At 39.7% G+C, this 15359-nt stretch overlaps 1 non-coding gene and 1 pseudogene across 1 annotated transcript; both read right to left on the bottom strand.

Moving 5' to 3' along the window:
- Positions 1 to 9722: 9722 nt before the first annotated feature.
- LOC122126306 lies at positions 9723 to 9829 on the bottom strand. The gene has a single exon (XR_006150888.1). It is a non-coding gene; the product is annotated as a U6 spliceosomal RNA (small nuclear RNA).
- Positions 9830 to 13706: 3877 nt separating this feature from the next.
- Positions 13707 to 13803, bottom strand: LOC122126337 (annotated as a pseudogene).
- Between the last annotated feature and the right edge of the window lie 1556 nt (positions 13804 to 15359).

The following is a 15359-nucleotide window of genomic DNA, read 5'->3' on the forward strand; positions in this document are numbered from 1 at the left end:
AAGTTCCAGTGAGTTAGAGGAGGAAGAAGTGAGAGCACTTATTTAACAGATGAAAAGGAGTCGTATAAAAAAGGGAAAACATAAGCTAAGCCAACCTGTGCTTAATGAGGATGTGGAAAGAACTTTTGGTCAGGCCCCTTTAGATGACGTAAAAGGAACTTCCGGTCAAGTCCCCTTAGGTCCTCCTCCATATCAACATGGAGCCAATGGGCATACGTTTTGCCCGGATACTTGGCGGACTGCCCGAGCAGAACTCGCCTTCCCAGTTTTTCAAGACGGTAATCAACAGAGATTTCATGAGCCTCTAGAATTTAAAGTAATTAAGTCCCTGGCTGAATCTGTTCAGACGTATGGGATTACAGCCTCTTTTACCATAGCTCAAGTGGAGGCTATAAAGAGATACTGCATGACTCCCTCTGATTGGGCAAGCCTAGCACGGGCATGTTTGAGTCCAGGCCAGTACTTGGATTGGAGGGCATTTATGCTGGAATTTTGTAGTGAACAGGCAGCCATCAATCAAGTAAACGGAAACCCGGCTTGAGACAGAGATATGCTCTTAGGACAAGATCGCTTTGCTAATGCTCAGATAGGATATCTCCCTGAAGTGTATCAACAGATAAATGATGTTTGCATTAGGGCGTGGAAATCACTACCAAATAAAGGGGAAGTTAGTGGCAACCTCACCAAGATCCTGCAGGGGGCTACTGAGCCTTTTTCAGATTTTGTGGCCAGAATGGTGGAAGCAGCAGGCAAAATTTTTGGGGACCCTGACATGGCCATGCCTCTTATAAAACAATTAGTCTATGAGCAATGCACCAAAGAATGTAAAGCCGCCATTACCCCACATAAACATAGAGGGTTGGAGGCCTGGATGAAAGTGTGCAGAGAGCTGGGAGGACCTCTAACTAATGCAGGCCTTGCCGCTGCAGTACTACAGTATTCAAATAGGCGGGGGAGAAACTCTGGAGCGACATCGGGAGTATGCTTCAGGTGTGGCAAGGCTGGTCATCTCAAGAGAGATTGCCCAGAGAGAAAAGGACCCGAAAGAGTTGGAGGAGTTCCAACAGGTAAACAGCCAGGGCTGTGCCCCAGATGTAAAAAAGGAAAGCATTGGGCCAATGAATGTAGATCCATCAGAGATGCTAATGGCCAGCCCTTGGGCCTCATCACGCAGCCAAAAATCGGGCAGAGGGGCCCCCGTCCCCAGGGCCCACAAATGTATGGGGCAATGGAAAGCTCAAACGAGGAAATTCCCCAAGAAGGATGGCCCACCCTGAGACATCCCAAGAACCACGTAGAGCCACTACAGGCTCAGCGGGACTGGACCTCCGTGCCACCACCAGACTCGTATTGACCCCACAAATGGGTGTTCAGTTAATAGAGTCAGATTTTCAAGGTCCTTTAGAACGGGGCACGGTGGGGTTACTAATTGGCCGGTCTTCTGTTGCCCTTAGAGGGCTTAAAATTCACCCAGGAGTTATTGACCCAGATTATACAGGTATAGTTAAAATTATGGTAGAAGCCCCAAAAGGCATTGTAGCAATTTCCCCTGGAGATAGAATTGCCCAATTGTTACTCTTACCTAGCCTACATGAAAAATTTCCTGCCATACAGTCTGAGAGAGGTGAAAAGGGTTTTGGCTCCTCCGGAATTGAGTCAGTGTACCTAGCTCTGGATTTAGATCAGAGACCCATGCTTGAGCTGGAGATTGAAGGAAAAAAGATTATAGGACTGTTAGACACAGGGGCCGATCGTAGCATTATTGCTAAAAAGGATTGGCCAAAAGGGTGGCCATTACAGGCCTCAGAACAAACCCTGAGAGGGCTAGGCTAAGTGCAAGACCCCTCAACTGGAAGGATGGAGAAGGACACTCTGGAAACATCCAGCCTTATGTTTTAGAATTGCCTGTCTCCCTGTGGGGTAGAGATTTACTAAAAGAGATGGGGTTTTGCCTTAGTAATGAATATTCTCCCACCTCAAAGGAAATGATGTTACGAATGGGCTACTGCCCAGGACAAGGACTGGGAAAAAACTTGCAAGGCTGTAAAGAGCCTCTTGATGTCCACCAAAAACTTGATAGACATGGGCTGGGCTTTTCATAGGGGCCGCTGAGGATCAAATTCCCATTACCTGGAAGACGGAGGAACCGGTATGGGTAGCTCAGTGGCCTCTATCCTCCGAAAAGCTTTTAGCCGCTCATAAACTGGTAGAAGAACAAGTAGCCCTGGGTCATGTGAGACCCTCAGTTTCACCATGGAATACTCCAATATTTGTGATAAAGAAAAAGTCAGGTAAATGGCGATTACTTCATGATTTGCGTGCCATAAACACACAGATGCAAATTATGGGCCCTGTACAAAGAGGGTTACCTTTGCTTTCTGCACTTCCTGTCCATTGGCCTATTATGGTAATAGACATAAAAGATTGTTTCTTTTCTATCCCCTTGCATTCGGCTGATTGTGAGCGCTTTGCTTTTACTGTGCCCTCTTGTAACCATGAGGAACCTGACCAAAGATATGAGTGGGTCGTGCTGCCTCAGGGTATGGCCAACAGCCCCACTATGTGTCAGTTGTTTGTCGGCAGGGCTATAGCTCCTGTTAAAAAAAGGCATCCAAAACTCAGGGTGGTCCATTATATGGATGACATTTTGTTAGCTCATAAGGAGGAGGCTGGATTACAAAAGGCCTATGCAGAATTGGTTCTTTCCTTAAGAAAACAGGGTCTTTATCCGGCGCCAGAAAAAACACAAACAGGCAGAGTGGTGGAGTATCTGGGAGCTAAGATACATCCCAGGTCGATTGTGCCTCAAAAATTGACCCTGAGAAAAGATAACTTAAAGACTTTAAATGATTTTCAAAAATTGTTGGGGGATATTAATTGGATAAGGGGGTATTTAAAATTTCCAAATTATGAATTAAAACCCTTATTTGACATGCTAAAAGGAGATAGAGATTTAAACTCCCCACGAGACCTGACTGAGAGTGCCCGATTTGCTCTTAAAAGGGTGGAGGAGGCTTTAAGTGCCGCCTGTTTAAACAGGCTACAAGATGGCCAACCTTTTGATTTATGCATTCTTCCTACTGAAGCCCAACCAACTGGGGTACTTTAGCAAAAGGGGCCGTTGATGTGGTTACATTCTCATGTTTCCCCCGGAAAGGCGCTGGAATATTACCCTGAGGCAGTAGCGGGCTTAGCTCTACAAGGAATTCAACAGAGTTTACAATTTTTTGGAGTTTATCCACACTCCATCATTGTTCCTTACAATGCCTACCAAGTTCAGACTTTATGTGCCACTATTGATAATTGGTCCATTTTGAGATGCACGTTTCCAGGAGTTATTGATAATCATTTGCCCAAAGACCCCCTACTAAGTTTTGTAAAGGAACATCCAGTGATTTTTCCAAAGGTAACTGCCCAAAAGCCTATTAGAGGGGCTATAAACATATTTACGGACGGCTCCAAAACAGGATGCGGGGCATACGTTGCAGGTAACCAAGACCCCGTGCAGCATCAATTTGTCCCCGGTAACCCACAGATTATTGAGTTGATGATTGTAATTGAAGTATTTAAAGCTTTCCCCTGTCCTTTTAATTTAATATCAGATTCAGCCTATGTAATAAATGCTTTAAAAATATTGGAAGCGGTTGGTACAATAAAGGCTACCAGTTCTGTTCTAGCTCCCTTTACCTTGTTACAATCCCTTATATGGAAACGCAAGGAACCCTTTTTTCCAATGCATATTCGAGCACATATGGGCCTCCTAGGGCCACTGACAAAAGGTAATGCCTTGGCTGATGCGTACACTCGTGCTGAGTGGGCGCTCCATGCTTCTTCTGTTGACTTAGCAAAAGATTTTCATGCCAAATTTCATGTAAATGCCAGGACTTTACAAAGTCGCTTTTCCCTTTCTAGAGCGGATGCACATCAAGTGATAAAGGAGTGCCCCCAATGTATTATTTACCATCAGCCCCCTATGTTTGGAGTTAATCCACGTGGTTTAAGACCCTTACAAGTATGGCAGATGGATGTAACTCATGTATCTGAATTTGGTTGTTTAAAATATCTACATGTTTCTGTTGACACCTTTTCGGGTGTTGTATTTGCCACCCCCCTGTCAGGAGAAAAGGCTACTGATGTAATATCTCACTGCTTGGAAGCGTGGGCAGCCTGGGGAATGCCAAAACAGCTAAAAACTGATAATGGTCCAGCCTATACTGGGCAGCGCTTTGCTTCCTTTTGCACTCAAATGGGTGTTTCCCTGGTGCATGGACTGCCCTATAACCCTCAAGGGCAAGAAATTGTGGAAAGAGCTCATCGCACTATCAAGGAAATGTTACAAAAACAAAAAGGGGGAGCTGGACCCCTGATGGCTACGGCAAGACAAAGAATAGCCATGACACTATTCACCCTAAATTTTTTGAATTTGGATAACGCTGGTCGCTCAGTGGCGGATAGGCATAACAGTTCCACTCCTTCGGCCTTAGGATCGGCTTTGTGGAAGGATGTGCTCACCGGGCTCTGGAACGGGCCTGACCCCGTGCTGGTATGGGCACGAGGATCTGTTTGTGTTTTTCCTCAGAATCGTTCGGATCCAGTGTGGGTGCCTGAACGACTTGTGCGGCGAGTCCAAGATGAACGAAACCCGAAAGAAACAAAAGATTGCGTTGCTGATCATACAGCTCCTGATGATCCAACAGGGACAGGCGGTACTGAGGTGGGGGATACTGTCTGCATTCCCGAGGCCCATGCCCGTGAGACATGACGCCTCTCTTTTCCCTAAGTTTTTCACCACAAATAAGACTCTTAACCTTCCCTTTTACCCAGAGGATAAAGAAATGGCAGGGGTTGGTGAAGCTAGAAAAATTAACTTGATGGGCACGTTATGCTTTCGCTTAAGTGATGTGACCCTTAATGGTAGTTGCATAGCCTTGACTCGTTCCCCAGCTGCTTATGTTAGATATTGGTATGGAAATCCGAGATCAACTGAGGCTTGGACAAATGCTACTGGATTCATTGGTACTGTTTTAGGCAGATATTATGAAAGTTTAAAGTTAAGCAGAGACCCGTGGCCTGTAAAACAACCTAAATGGGCCCCTTTTTGCCTGCCTGACCGTATGGGGGAGGCTTGGCCCTGGACAGGTTGCCAATCACGACAGGTTATTTGGGCTGATGAGTCTGAGCGTTTTACATTTTCCCCTAATGTCTTGTCTTATGCTAGTGTACAATTTAGGGCTGGAATTAATCCCTTTAATAATTGGCTGTTATGTGGTCTTAATGGAAGTTGCTTGCAGGCTGAACCTATAGTTATGCTGCAAGGGGGTCACTTTTTTATAGCAAACATGACTTGTAATTTGATTAGTACTGCCCGTACTATAGGTGCCAATTGTCGTTTCAGTAAAAATTATACGGTAATCAGCTATCAGCCTACCCCCGTGTGTGTGGTTTCCCCTTTTGTGTTTTTGGTAATTAACAACATCTCTATATGCTCAGATGATGTGTGTGCTTGCACTAATGAAACCTGCTATTATGCTACCTGCTGGAGTTCTCAGTATCCGTTAGCCATAGTTACACGCATTCCGCGTTGGGTGCCTGTGCCAGTAGATGCTTCTCAAGCTGTAACCTTGTTTAGGCATAAGAGAGATTTTGGCATCACTGCGGCCATTGTAACTGCTATAGCTGTAGCTGCTGCGGGTGCAACGGCTGCCGCTGTCGCCATGTCACATACTGTGCAGACGGCTCAGACTCTAAATAACTTGTCGGCTACTACAGCCAGAGCTCTGGATTTACAACAAGTGGCCTTTGCACAATTAAAAGGAGGACTGATGCTGTTAAACCAAAGGATTGATCTTGTGCAGGAACAGGTTGATATCATGTGGCAGTTGGCTCAGCTGGGATGTATTCAAAAATATGAAGGGCTTTGTGTTACTGCTATTCAGTACTATAACTATACTCAGGCAGCAAATTTGTCTAAACAACTGTCAAGTTATCTTTTAGGCAACTGGACGGGAGAATTCGACCAATTGATGTTGCAGCTACGATCGGCCATTGTCGTGGTAAACTCCACCCGGATGGATGATGCCCTGTTACAAGATGTTTCCTCCTGGATTTTGACAGCTGTGGATCATTTGAAGGAGTAGGCGGGATTAGGCTCCCTTATCGGTATCCTGGCATTGGTGATCTTGCTGTGCCTGTGGTGCATATGCCGGATTAGGAGCTCGCAGCGCAGGAGTATGGCTATGGTGGTCCAGGCCTTCACTGCCATTGAGGCCGGACAGTCCCCCCACGCGTGGCTTGCCACGTTAACGGAATAGCACAGGGTGTAAGGCAAACGCACTGCACTTGGGCAAATGCACTGCACATGGGAATCACTTCCTGGCGTGAGCCCAAGAAGAGCATGTTGGGCTGCAAGTGGGTTGATGCCCAAGATCCCACCTCTGCAAAAAAGGCATCGGACGGGCCTGGTCGTCACTGGGGGAAGCGCGCCCCTCAGGCGAAGACCAGTGCAAGGTCCTCTCATTAATGTTTTAGACAGAGGCCCAACCTCTACTCTTACCTGTCGCTTAATAAAACAAAAAGGGGGAGCTGTGGAGAGCTGCGGGAGCCGACCAAAGATGGTGCAGCCGCATGGCACGGCCAAGCCAAAGATGGCGCTGGCTTCCGCCTTCCGCCTTCCCGATGGCGAGTGCTCTCTGTGAAAAACAACTCCTTATATGGCTATGACTTGGCTCCTAGTTTGCTTCCGTGTTTGCGACCCTATTGGTATATGCCACGTGGCACCTCGGGATTGGCCATCCAGGAGGTTTATAACCGGAGTGCGGGTGCGGGGCTAGAGAAGAAGCTAATAATCAAGGTTCCTGAATAAACTGCTTTGAGAAGAATCCCGGGTCGTGTCTTCCTTGCTGGTCGAGGTAGATGCGACATTTTACAAGGCTATATGTATTTAGTTTATTTTACTCTGATTGCTTTTTCCAAAGCCTGTGTGTCTAATTTTCCTTGGTTTCTTTCAGTCTCATGTAGTTCAGATTTCAAACTGAAGAATAAATTGAAAGACGCAACCAAAAAATAGAGTTCCTCTCATCTGATGATGCCTCTACAAGAATGAGGAAAGAGTTCATCCTGCTAAGGACCTATGATAGGTTATCAAAAAGAGAATTCATTCTTCTAGGTCTTCCCTTTTTTTGCAATTTAACTTAAATAATGAAAAACACAATATACTGCTTAGTTACTTTTAGGCTTTATCAATTTTGAACATTTTCATATGGACCTTAGCTCAGTCTACAATTCCTTCATTATTCTGACCCTGATAGTTTAGCACTATCAAGACATAAGATAAGCAGTTTGATTTACAGCATGAGAAGTTATCCACCTGGCTTCCTTGGAAGCACAGCATAGTCAATAGATAACGTTACTTCTGGTGGCTCACTACATGTATTGATTTCTGTAATACATAGCACATTCTGTTTAGTATTAAAAAAAACTGCTGGCTAAACTCAAAGTTCACTAGTAATTTATGTTAAGTATTTCACAAGTTTTATGTCTCTTAGTTCTTAAGAAAACATTTGCTATGATGCTAATGTTATTACCATTTTAGAGTTGAGAAAAATTTTAATTAAAGTCACTAAGTGCATGGCCCAAAGACACACAGTGAGGAAGGAAATGAGTCAAAGTTTCCAAAAGCCTTTCAGCAATACAAAAACGGTAGGTGAAATATCTCCATTCTCTTACACTCTCAATTCAATATTCATATTGTCCAATAAATAATAGCATAGCAATTATTGCCCATGGTAATTGTTTTCTGTCACATTTTGTCTTCAACACAGATTGTGTTGGTGACATTGGGTTATCGTGCACAGAGCTGAGCTTATAAATTGAGGTCCAAAGAGAGGCAAATTTCTTCTGTGCCACAGTTCCAGTATTCTTTTAAAAAAGTACTAAAACTTTTAAATACTATCACTTACTCTCTTTTAAGAATCTCAACATGAAATAAATTCACATATAATCACTCCAAAATGCTTTAAAAGTAGGAAATGATAAAACAGTCCCCCCGTGAAGTAAATTTTTTTTCTACTTTTAAAATTATTCTGAAAGCATTGTGATGGTTGGTCACACGTGTAATCCTGTTTACTCTGCATATCTACTCAGGACCCTGAGAATTATGGATAAGAGTTGGAAGCCAATCAGGCCAAAAAATTCCTAAGATTATTTTTCCAAAATTTAAATAAACTAGCAAAGGTCCAGGAATGGAGATGTAGCTCATATAGTAGCTCACCAATCTAGAGAGAAAAGGCTTAGCGAGACCATGAAGCCCTGAGTTAAAACTCTGAGCACACCAACATGCAGGCATGCACACACACACACACACACACACACACACACACACACACACACACACACACACACAATCACACACTTACTCAAAATATCTTTGGGTCAGTCTTTTCCATTAATTTCTTTTTTTTTTGTTTGTGTGTGTGTGTGTGTGTGTGTGTGTGTGTGTGTGTGTGTGTGTATGTGTGTGTTTTAATTGTGAAAATACTGTACAGAGGGGTTACAATTACATGGGCAAGATAATGAGCACATTTCTTATCAAGTATTGTAGCCTTCTCTTTTGTTTCCCCTTCCCATCCCTTCCCAGCCTCCCCCCGGCCCCCCACCCAATCCTCCCCCCCATTAATTTCTTTGTTAACAATATTATATGGGTAAAATAAAATAAACTCTTCCATCTCAGAACATTTTCTAATGGTTTTTATTGTAAAAGTACTGTACAGAGGGGTTAAAGTTACATGAGCAAAGTCATGAGTGCATTTCTTATCGAGCATTGTTACCTCCTCCTTTGTTTTTCCCCCCACCATCCCTTCCCCTCCACCTCCACATGTACACTTCTCATCCCCACACCCCCACACCCCCCAACATGTTGTCTTGTGCATCTCATTGTTACAATGGCTCAACTTTTATCTCTATTTAAGCATTTTGATTTTTCCCTTTCCTTCCCCAAATTAGAGAAGTGTATTTTCAGGATGTAGGTGCACCAACATCAAATCCAGTGAAAACAGGGCTTATACTGTGCGGGAGGACCAAATAAAAAACAAAAAAAATCACATTGTACATTATAAATATGTTAGAAACAACAGTAAGAAAGAATAAAAAAAAACACTTCTGTCCTTATCTTGGGGTTCATTTAGCTTAACATCATCTTATTTAGTAATATGCATATAGCTTTTGATCTTTTCTGCTTATCCCAGTTTTCTGCTTATATTATTTATTGCAAGTAAGGGATACCTTACATATATATACATTCCAATCTATATTTATATTTATGTATATAAATATACATATATACAAACATATGTACATATATATGTATGTGTAGATAGATAGAAAGATAGATAGATAGGAAAATACATACACACACACACACACACACACACACAAAATTTTCTTGATTCATTCATTTTCTGAGGGGCATCGGGTTTGGTTCCCTATCTTAGCTATGGTAAATAATGCTGCAATAAACATAGCTGTGCTGGTAGTTATAGTATGGTCTTGTTTGATCATTTGGATGAATGCCCAAAAGTGGGATTGCTGGGTCATAGGGGAGCTCTATGTGGAATCTTTTGAGGAACCGCCATACTTCTTTCCAAGTGCTTGAACAAGTTTTCACTCCCACCAAGAATGGAGTAGGGTTCCCTTCTGTCCACATACCCTCCAGCATCTGTTGTTGTAAAAATGTGGAAATCTTCATGAATTTGCATGTCATCCTTGCGTAGGCATCATGCTAATTCTCTCTGTATTTTTCCAATTTTAGTGTATGTGTTGCCAAACTGAGCACGGAACATTTTTTATACATAAAGTGGAATTGATTTTCCTAAACTAGAAAATTCAACAAAAATAAGTTCAAAAGACTTGTCGTGAAATTTTAGAACCATATATTTCTTATGTAAGCAAACATTTAAGAATAAAGTCAAGTTAGATATGTCAAAAACAAAATAATTCCAGATATTTGTTGTTCAAGAGATGTGTAAGAGTAGAAATTCAATTATTCTATACATGGCACCTGTCATAATGAGCACTGTAGCAAGTCCTAAGGTTTGTTAAAAATTTTATTGTTTTAAATATGTTTAATTTTGGGAATTTGCTTATATATGCCAAAATTAAGACTGTTCGGCAGGTCATAAAACTTTTCCATAAAGTATTTAAGATTTATGGTAGCAGACATATACTACTAAGTATGTACATTTCAGAGTTTATAGAAACTTTACTATGAGAAGTTACAAAGTCTGTGTAAAGAAACAGAGAGAAGAGTTAAGATTTTAACTACACAGTTTCTGTTAAAACTTGAGGGCTTCTTTTATATGTTAGTGAGAAACAAATGATGTTATAAGCCATATACAAATGATGAGATGAGCCATAAAGAAAGAGTAACCTTAGTGGGTAACTTTAAAGGCTACCCGTAGCCTACAAAACTCTTGTGAAATCATAATCTTAGCCAGTTTTAAATGTACAGGAATATGAGTAAATAGTAAAATCTAATATGTAGAACACTTCAAAAACTGGAAACACTGGTGTTTGGTTTTTATTTTATTAAACATTAATAATTAATTATTGGTTTTCTTTATTTGTAGCATTATTTTCCTTTTTGTAATGGAATACAACTTTTCATAACTCATCATCAGGAGGTACTTTGAGAATGTTACTGGGATGTCCACACCATTTTTTATTGATGCATGTGAATATACAAAGAGAAAAATTAAGAACAAAATATTGATTTAAAATTTTCTCAAGTAGAAATCTGTATCAGAAGTGTTGATAAATGTATACACTTAAAATCTTAGTCCTAGGCTGAAGCAGTGTCTTTACAGAATTGAGGCTACAAATGTGAGAGCTGTGTTTTGTTTAGTTTTTTGGTTTGGTTTTTGTTTTTGTGGGGCTTGAACTCTGGAGCCTGAGTGCTGTCCCTCAGCTTTTCAGCTCAAAGATGGTGCTACCACTTGAGCCACAGCACCACTTTTGTCTTTTTCTTCTTCTATGGTGCTGAGGAATCAAACCCAGGACCTCATGCATGCAAGGCAAACACTCTACCACTGAGCCACCTTCCCAGCTTCTGAAAGACTATGTTTTAAGAAATCATCTAAACAACATTTGCTTTCTGGTTTGGGTTATATAATGAAATATATGAATATCTTTTTACATTTTTGTCATTTTCATACTTCTTTTTATTGTGAAAATACTGCACAGAGGAGTAACAATTACATGGGTAAGATAATGAGCACATTACCTTTGTTTCCCCTTCCCATCCCTTCGTATCCTCCCCACCGTCCCCCCAACCAAAGTTGTAAAGTTCTTTTTTCGACATAAAGACTTGTACATCTCATTGTTGAAATGGGTCCTCCTGTATCACTGTTTTAACGATTTGTTTTTTCCCTTCTCCACATACATCAACTTCATATATAGTGAAAACAGGGGTTATACCATGGGGGAGGGACATACAAAGCAATAAAAACATAATTTTATAAATATGTTAGAATCCATCACATGAAAGATCTCTCTCTCTCTTTTTTTTGTCAGTCATGGGACTTGAGCTCTAGGCCTGGCAGCTGTCCCTGAGCAATTCAGCTCAAGGCTCATGCTCTACCACTTGAGCCATAGCTCCACTTGTAGTTTTCTGGGTTTTTTTTTTTTTTTTGTAATTAAGTGATTACAAAATTTGCCAATTTTCACAGTATTTTGGGATGATGATGCTCATTTAAAGTCACAAACTCATTGTAGCTTTCCTGGAGCAAATTGTCTATCACGGTCTGTAACATATAATGGTGTACACATATACACCATACATGTGATCAGCAGCATGGGGTTATTTAATAGTGGTTCGACCAGAGGAGTGGAAGTTCTTTGTTTCTTCTTTTCTTAAGTCCTTCTGCGTGGGTGATTTGCAGGCAGCCTCCCTTTTCTCTGGGACTCCAGCAGCCCCTGCTGCGCTGCTTGCCACCAGTAAGCACTGGAGGTGGAGTCTTCGTGCTTCTCTGTTCTGAAATTCTTTTTCTCTCTTTCTTTTTTGTTATTTTCCACCTCCTGTATTTCTCTGGGTGTTCATCTTTTTGTTTTTGTCGGTCTCTTGAGGAGGTTAAGCTTAGGAACTCTAACTCTCTTTTTGGTTGGGGAGAGCTGTGGCGTTTCCCTACTGCCCTGTTGCCATCTTGGTCCCCCCTCCCATTTTCATACTTCTAAATTTATACTAACTTCAGCCACTTTATCCTTTGCAAAGTCATGAAATAGCTCTGAGAATTTGCTTCTGTGAAGATTGTTTTTGGATTTATTTCTTCTGCTCTCTATGCATTCCCTATTCTCCAGTTAGAATAATTTCAAATAGTAAAAATGGAAAAAGAGAAAAAAATCATGGTGAAAAAACAGAAGTAGAAAATTCACTGGATTTTTCTGACTACTTCAACCAACGTGAACTATTGGGGAATACATGTACACCTCATTCCCACTGGTACTCAAAGTCTCTAGTTAGGCAATTCTGATGAAGACAAGGAACTAGATGAAAAAGTGAGGAATGGTATCATTTGCTAGAAAAAAATAGAGAAGTGTCCAAGCAAATTTCTTCATTGGGCTGTTGAAAATAATCGGCTTACTACAGTGCAGAGACTACTTTCCAAAAAGGCCACTCATGTGAATACTAGGGATGATGATGAGTATAGCTCTCTTCATCCAGAAGCCTACATTAGATACTTAGACATAGTGCTTTTATGTGGAATAATACCAGAGTGGCTTCTTTCTTATTGCATCATGATGCAGATACCAATGCCCAAACTAAAGAAGTCTTGACAACCTTGCATCTTGCTGCTGGGAATAGAAATAACAAAGGTATGCTGGATCTGTTTCTATTGAAATATTATATCAAACCAGGTCAAGAACAACTTGGAAAAAGCTGCATTTGATATTGCCAAAAGTTTAAGTATGTATCACCTCTTTGAAGTTGTGGAAGGCTGCAAAAATTTTTCTCCTAAGTCATAATGGTTTGGTTAAGTTTCTTAAATTTCAAAAATGCCTATCCATCTTTGTGTCCATACAAATTATTTTCACAATACAAAGCCACATTAATATCTTACTTTAAATATTCATGGATTCCATGCTATTCTTCCAAGTGAATTGCCTAACTTCGATGTCAAAATGTATTCAAGATTTGTTTGTATACATGTATAATGATTTCTGCAGAGTTTGTGATTTTTATAATCAGAAATAATTTTAACTTATCTGTTGAAATGAGTAATACAGAAACTAAAGATATTTCTGTTGCTTGTCTGAAAAAGGATATTTTAAAGTAATCTGTATTCTGTTTGTATAATATCCATAATCTATTTCATTCTCTCCTAGATATAATACTTTTAATTCTACATTGTTTCATAATATATAGGTTCATTAATAAATGTGTCATTTCAGATAGCATTCGATATAGAAATAGTTTAAGATTCTTTTTTTTCCCCCTAGGTCCTTATAGTATTTTATTTCTTTGGGATAAATTGAAAATGTTATCTAATTTCAAAAATTTTGTAAAGGTTATGCTATGTAAAGGCCTTTCTAAGGTGATGATTTAATACACTGATGTCAAACTAACTTTCAATTCAATGAATTACATGTATCGTTACAACTGTATTTTTGTAATCAATTTTTAATAACTGTTTTTCATTTCTTGCATCTGAAGAATGAAAAATATGGAATACTACACAAATTTTCATATCATCCTTGTGCAAGTGCCGTGTTAAACTTTGCATTGCAATTAGGGTAGATGTGCTGTTGAAGCATGTAGTATCCTCTAAATTTAAGTAGTTAATGATGCAATCTTTATACAGGCATATATCCTTGGTTGACTATTTGTAACTAGGAAAACTTATTGTTCCTAAAATTGCAATTGATATTACTTCTCTAAAATTCTGTGTATATTGGAAAAAAACTTATATTGTTTGTTCGATTGCTCACATTTGCAAATTTTTTGTCAATGAGTATTTTAAGTCTTTTTCATTTTAGATTTCATCATACTTTGAAGAATTTAAAGCTAGGTCCAAAGGTGATGGCTTTTCAAGTACTTATTTATCAGCTGAGTTAGCTTTGTGGAGCTAAGGATTCAAAGTAAGCCTTGCTTAAGAGCTACTTCTAAACTTCTGCAGCTTAAAAATTCCTATATGAGATCTTATTGGCACAAATGTCTACCTGACCCTTTACCTGTCTTCCATTTAGGAACAGACGAACCAGAATATCTTACCCTGACAGCATAGATTTTCTTACTGGAACTAAACTAATCTTAATTACAAGGGATCATAGAGACAGGAACAGTTTAGATAGAAATGTTTAGACTAGAAGGTATTTTATCAAAATATAATTGGTTATTATACCTAATATTTCAAAAGTATCTAAAGCCAAGAAGGTGAAAAAATTGTTCATATGCATGATTAACTAATGTCCTGGCCAGTCTACCATCCAACCAGGCAGGAATTTACACTACTGCATTTCTATAACCAAATATTTTCAGAGTTACAAGAGAAGTCTATATGTCTCTCCTCGATATTAGGCCTTAAATTGTTAATGTTTTAATCAAAGTGTTTCCTCTTGCTAATAGGCTGTAAATCTTCAAATGGTAAAGCTTTAGGTCCAACTCTACCAAACACTGAGGTAGAGATAATGAAATAATACATTAAATACTTTAAATAATTTGATACTCTAACCACAACAGAATATTGCAAAACGTGTGCCTTTTACTTATATATAGTTATACATTTTATATTTATATGTGCTGATATTTTAGTTCACACAGTGAAACTTACTAGAATTAATTGATAATTTGACAAATAAATAGGTATTTATTCCAATAAATGGAATTGGAATATAAATAATTAGGTTTAGAATACATATTAGAATATAAAAATATCAATGCAATATCTTTGGTATAAACTTGTGATACATTCTAATGTTCTTGGTCTTCTGAATTCACATTGCAAAAAAAAATAGTTTTCCTCTAATCTATAAGGGATTTTACGCTGCTACTCTGTTTATTGTTTTAACTCACTGGTCCCAAACTGATTTTCTCCATATTTCTGAAGCATTCCTAATGATTATACACAAATTTTGCTGATATGATGTCTACAAGGTATTATTCTTCTGCAGGACCCAAGGGTCCTAGGATCCCAGGTCCCAGTTATCCGCATCATCAGATAACAAGGGCAAGATTTCTCACCTAGGCCCATGCAACATGCCAACAGAAAGTAATTGAAAATCCATCTCAATTTCTCATTTCCTATAGTATTTCAGGACCGCAGCAGTAAGCAATTGTGAAATGCAAGACAACTTAAAATGAAAGATGAGAT

The sequence above is a fragment of the Dipodomys spectabilis genome, unplaced genomic scaffold, assembly GCF_019054845.1.
Source record: "Dipodomys spectabilis isolate Male_0828 unplaced genomic scaffold, ASM1905484v1 ptg000274l, whole genome shotgun sequence".
NCBI lineage: Eukaryota > Metazoa > Chordata > Mammalia > Rodentia > Heteromyidae > Dipodomys > Dipodomys spectabilis.